This window comes from Dreissena polymorpha, chromosome 5 (genome assembly GCF_020536995.1).
Source record: "Dreissena polymorpha isolate Duluth1 chromosome 5, UMN_Dpol_1.0, whole genome shotgun sequence".
In the NCBI taxonomy this organism is placed as follows: Eukaryota; Metazoa; Mollusca; class Bivalvia; order Myida; family Dreissenidae; genus Dreissena; species Dreissena polymorpha.
This window is the reverse complement of record NC_068359.1, coordinates 109001832-109008826: the sequence shown is the minus strand read 5'-3', so window position 1 is coordinate 109008826 and position 6995 is coordinate 109001832.

The window sequence follows — 6995 nt, the reverse complement described above, 5'->3', positions numbered from 1 at the left end:
GCATTTCTTAGTCTTGCAAATATGTATTTATGGTTTTAAGTGTAGTCCAGTCCAAATGTACCAGTTATTGCATAAACATCATGTAATATCAAATCACAATAAGTAAAAGTGTTGTAATTTGCCACGGAATATTAGCAAACACTATTAAATTCCATGTTATTGTTAATTGTTAACTTGTCAGTGATAACGTTTGATGAAGAGCGTACCGTCAAAAAACGTTTGTTAACAATCTTAATCAGTGTTGCTGACAGTATGTGTAAAAGTTCTTGCTAGACCGTGCAGCGGGAGACTGATGAACCGGACAAATAGGACGAGGAAGGCTGTTAAACCCGACCGACCAGAGCAATAACTGTACTTATTAAAACAGACGTTCACCATTTTAATAGTTCTACCTACTCATGCCTTCAATTTTTGTCATGTAACCTTAAAATTATGTTATTAATTAGCAAGTGTTTGGCCCCCGACCCACCATAAACAAAACAAAAACAACAGCAAACACAGCACCATGCCACTATGATTAAAAGACAGCAGAAAGTTACATCTTCGAAAATTAATTATATTGAAAGCTAAAGATTTGCGATATTTTTTTTTCTCGGCACAAAATTGTGTTGACATTATTATTTCTAATTGTAAATCATAAAATCTCAATATGTTTTATTAAAGAATTTACCAATATATTGTTTATAGTTAAAATATAAATAGGAAAACATTCAGTGTTATGAACAATAACCAAGGTAGGTAACTCGATAATGACAGCTCTAGGTGTATTCATAATTACTTCCCACGGACCATGTTCATTGACATTTTTCGTTTTTGTTTTTGTTCGACATGTCTGACCCATGGATAATCATAATCGACAACAAATTCAGATAATACAAATCGTTGACGATTGATACGAATATTTGAAAATACTTGTATATATGTGTGCATTTTCATGTTATTAGTCCGAAAATTACACCAACTTTGAAGCACATAATAACCGTTTGATGCTATTTTAACGGGAGGCGGAAAACTACAACGGGCGAGGCATGGTCTCGTATTGCGCAAGGGGGGGGTTAGAGGGTTAGGGTTAGGGTTTGGGTTAGTGTTAGGGGTCGGGTTAGGGTTTGGGTTAAACCCAACCCTAACCCTAACCCGACCCCTAACCCTAACCCTTACCCTAACCCTTTTTTGGGGTTATCACCCCTGACCATGCCTCGTCCGTTGTAGTTTTCCGTCTCCCCTGTTTTAACAGCGTAGACCACGAGCAAATGCGAATCGTTAATTGTGTTAGTTGTATTGCATTTTGCAATAAGAATAGAAAAAAACTATATGGAAGGAATTTAGATTGAAGATTTAATTTAATTCTGAATTATTTATAAAGTATGTTATGGAAAAGACAGTAATAGTAACTCATGCATGGAGACAAATAAAAAAAAGCGGCTTTGTTTTTAATAATGTCCTACTGTCTTTAACGGACAATATGAAGTGAAAGGGGAAAGTTAATTAGGGCCAGGTTAAATGATTACATTTTATCATATAATTCCACGATGTAACCACCTTGTACGGATGCATACACTTTTTCCCCACGTTTAAACGTGCAAATATTTGTAAAGGAATCGGCGTTTATTCCAATAAATAATATCAGGCCAGTTTTTGCACACTTGACTTTCATTAGGATGGAGCTGTACATTAGAATTCGATGTATGTAGGTGAGCACTAGACTGCACATGTATCTAGCTGCCCCTGAGCATAGACCTTTTCCATCTTTTACAGGTGATAAACACTTATGTATGATATTATATTTATAAAAAAATGACAACTTTGAAATTGTATTATATTAGGTTATTTTGCTGTGTATTATGGGCACAACTTTGAAATTATATCATATTATATTTGTGTGTTATGTATTATGGGCCGAAGGACTGAATTTACTAAATAAACTGTTATGTTCTGTTCAGAAATAACAAAACTAAACGTAGAATAAAATAAATAGCTAGAACAAAACAAAAAAACCGGGATCAAAAAATCTTAAAATGGTAAATATCCTTTTCGTAGTTTAAACTTCCATTATAGATCATTGTCTTATGATGCATTATAGATGTAGTAATATAGTTAATACTGAACCATCGTATCTTTATTGTCATGTATGATATATATTTGCAATATCATATACATGTTACGCGATAATAGTTACGATAGATCTTTATACCGGTATATTGAAGACCCTTAGGGGTAAGAAAGGTGAGCACTTAATTTGTGTTCTCATTTGTAGCTTTACTTCCTATCTTGTTGAATATGTTATGTATGGAAAAAATGCTTTCGTATATAAATAATGAAAAAAATTAATAGGAAACTATGTTTTAATACTTAAATATGTAAAACTTATTTCTCTCCCTAATGGTTATGGTTAGAAAAAGGCAAAGCTTATACCGTTATCTACCGGTTGAAAGCTTCACAGTGCTTCTCTGGGAAACCCGAACATATAGGTAACCGACAGAGCATATCAACTAATATGTCAACGATGCAGTCGAAAACAACTCAGATGTGATATCAACATCAGTGAAATCTGCATTGGGGGAATATAATGACTATAATGTAAATGCATACATTGTAACAAGTAAAGAATTTTATGTGACATGTTTCCTTTATAAACGAAAACAAAAAAGAAATATGCATTGCATTTTCTGAGTATAATAAATCGTACAGGAACACTAATCAGGCGCCAAACACAGTCACGTGTCTAGGAGATCATCACTGTCATTACACACGACCGTTAATCACGCGCGAAACCTCTGTTTTGTTATGCATTGATAAATGAGCCAATGCTACTTCCGAGGTGAAGCTCAGGTCCGGCTGAATTGAAATTTAACGGATAATATTCGGGGTGATTTTTTTTCCAACATATTTCGCCTTATTTAAAAAAATCTGCCAATGTAGTGCTATTTAGCGATTATAAATTAATCCAAAGATGCACAGAAACATACAATCACAACCCATTTGGAAACGCGAGGACCTTTATAATTTGTGGCAAGGTAGAATACGTAAAACCAAATCGATATCAGTTTCCTTTATGACGAGCAAATTCCCAGCAAATTCAATCGCTCATTACAAAAAACGATTACCTAAAACCTGTACAAGTGAATGCGTGCACAAAATCATCGGCTTCTAACCGATCTAATAGATACATTTGCATTTTTCGAAAAGAGATGGAGCCAATGCCATGGAGGTGGTGCTCAGATTAAGAGGTGGCGCCAATGCACATTTATTGCTTTTTTAATTGAAATATTTTATGTAATGGTTTTTATTATGTTTACAGGACAAACATTTTTTTGCAAGTTGACTACTTCGGCGCATATGAGTCGCGTGCGTTTTTAATTAGAAAAAGTAGTTTTCTAATAATGTCTTGATGGATTGAAATGTTCGTCTTAATAAGATAACAACATTTAATATGAAATATACAACAATATAAATGTATAATTATCCATGAAATTTCAAAACATCCAGGTCTGAGCGCCACCTCGGAAGTTGAATCGGCTCATTTATTAATGCGTCTCAAAAAAGAGGTGGCGCGCGTGATAAACGGCCTTATAACAAAGGTTATGAAATTTAACATAATGTCCGGACATTTTCAGAAAGGTGTGTCAAATATGAGAATAAATTATTGGTTTCAAGAATTTGACACTAATTTGTTGTTGTTTTTCCAACCATAAATGACGACAACATATCACAAAACGTTTCAACATTTGAACCTAGTGTACAATGAATTCCTTGATGTCGTTAAAAGTACACTTTTTGTCAACCATACAACATTATTTGTACGTTCTTCACGTCCCTTAAGCCGAACGATTATATATCTGTTTTGCTTCATCCACAGTTAAACATTTAATATTGAATGACAGTTGGTAATTCTTTTTTTCATCAGCAAGGAAATACAATTCAAGTTTTCCCTATCGTTATTTTGAAATGCTTTCAAGTCAGTATCGTATCATTAGTACCATATAATTTAATTTTTGTTCACAATGGACAATAATAAGATATGTATTTTAGCTAAAAGCATTCTCTTTGAAGTCCAGATAGCTTTTTGAACACATGAAAATGTTATGGGAGTTCTTAAATGTCACACCGACAGTCATTTTTGTTTTGAGAGGGAGTTAATCATTTGGCATTGTTCTACTCATTATAATATATTTCTCGATAAACACCATTACATACAAATGTTCGGAGAGTGTTCATTAAGTTTATATCCTGCTATAAAACGTGTCAACATTAACCAAATTTCTTTCCGAGATTTTTTATAAAATATTCTTTGGTAATTTGATAAAATAATGCATCCAATAACACACGGCGAAAATACTCATACGCGATAATAAACGCCATTAAACGATGTCACTTATATTGCAAAGCTGCGTCTTAATTTTCTCGACATATATAATTGCATACAGGTGTGTAGGTACATTGAATGGAAAATTAGCTTTGCACGAGTTATTATGTGTATCAAAATACACTTGATCGTTTGCGCATGATATATTATCTCGCATAATTACGCTGTCTATTAAAAACCAACAATATTGATATGTTTACATTTTCAACTCACCGCCTAGAAGTCCATACCAAACCCTGCTGCATTTATTTCTAAGACGGTTTTAAACCATCGAATACAATGGGATTTACCACGCGATTTTGCAGAGAGTGAAGTCGCAGATAACACATTAGCATGGATATAAACATCAATTGATCTTTTGGAGTGAGATCACGGCGACAATAATGAGAATGATTTAATTGATTCGTATGACCATTTAGCAAGTCGATTAGTCAATGTGACGGGCTCCCTGAATATAGGACGCAAACAAGTGTAAATCGCCATACTTTGTTTTATTCCAGACAATAATACGTCGTCTGCCGCGGATAGAAACGGCAGTTCCAACAAATCATGTGGACGTTTCCCATTGTCGAAAGGCGGCTGTCCTCAGAAACCATTGACTTGATAAAGGCAAGTATATTGGGTTCTTCTCTTGGTGACACTTACACGCAGGGTATGCACGCCGCTACTGCTAACTGATTTCGCTTTTTGTATTTTAAAAATACCACGAAAAACACTAACTGTCATGGTATGTAAAATGATCTGTATTTACCTAGTGTACGGCAACATCCACGCAGAAGTTTGATTGATTTTATTGTTTTATTTTATTATTTTATTTTTTTATTTTTATTTTCTTAGGATGGCTATTTTGATGAAAGTGCATGAAGATAAACTTAATATAGCCTCGTGTTCCAAAAGTTTAGAGACTGTTCGCTGGTTTGGGTTCAGCAATTCTGTAGTTTAATGGTAATTACGGTGAAATGTGTTCTCTTTTATTGCTATTTAATGTGATTGCGATGCTTTGAAGCTAATATTTATTTTAATTAAAATGTTTTGTGAATACTACTGGCAAGTGCGATGATTGGAGCTCCTTAAAACCAACTATGCCCCTAACTCAATGCAACGACAAATTCAAGACGTTACCAGTTTTATACACGTGTGTGTTCGAGTGTGTGCGTGCGTGTGTGTGTGTGTGTGTGTGTGTGTGTCTGTGTTTGTATTGTTTTGTCTTGTCTAGTGCATTTGTAATGTCTAATTGTTTCGTTGTACTATATTTGCAGTTATGATACTGATCATTCATTGCATGGTACAAATTACGTGAATTTGGTGTGTTATTTAGCGCCTATTTTTTATGTTGAATTAAAAGTCTTGATATTAATTTAAAGGCGTATTTCGACTGTATTTCCCTTATACATATTGATTTTAACAAATTTCTCTTTTCCGCTATATTCTTGTATTGCAACAATAAATCACTAAGAAACAATCAATTCAAGTGCAACTTTTTTTTTTTATCGTGCTTCTAATGGGATTCGAAATTACAATTATCGACGAGGTTAGCTCGCGAACATACTACAAAAGCATATTTCAGTTATGTGACCTGATCGGTATACTAACCATTTTCAAAATTTATGAAATATGTTCCAAAAACAAAATCCAACAACAACACGCTGGTACATACGGCAAAGTAGCTCTTCGTGTTGAAGCGAAAATCAACAACACGTAAACTTAGACAAAGATTCAAAGCATTGGCGATAAGACTGGCAGTATTGCGATCCGGCGGTTGTACGGTCTTGTCCATGCTAATGAAACAATTTTCTGTGCAAAGGAAATAATTGCCATGTCACATGAAAAAGCATTTTCTGAGAACAAACACTAGTTATAGCATTCATAATGGGGTACACTTGTAAGATGACATCAATAACGGAATTAAAGTTTCAGACGTGCATTGTCGAAATAAACCACTCTGGAATATATTTTCCTTTATTTCGGCAATGCTGAAATATTGCTGTCACGCGCGGCGGAGGATGGTCATATTACTCGGAATCAACTATAAAGTAATCAATTTTTAGTCAAATCGAATCAGATTCAACGAAACGAACAATTTGATACCAAGAGGTAATATATTTTAAACACAAAATGCAACACAAAAAGCAAACAGAACAATATTTACAAATATTAAGTGCGCGTACTCATGACGTCATTATTAACACGTCAAACGACAAAAGTCATATTCTTTCCCGCTAAAGCTGCAGTTTTTTAGTATTTTTTTCAATTTTCATTATTTCTTTAAAATCGGGGACGTAGAGGTATGATAAACAGAAAAAAGGTTAGTTACTAATCTTTTTGTTATATATTAGGCTTGGCACGAATAAAATAATAAAACAATGTTTGCTTAAAATAACATTTGGATTTTCCGTTAAGTTCTATTTTCCTATTCTATTGACTATTTTTAAAGAAATAATTTACGACTAAGAAAATTGATGGGATAAATCGAATACTAGGTCGGTGCCGAATAAAGCGAAGTTTATTCAGCACCGACCTAGTATTCTTTATTTGTTGCCCAGAACAAGATAATACTTAAGAAATATCAAATACCTAAACAAAAAACACTTTGCAACAGTTTTCTTCAAAATGCGTATGTTTAATTGGACTT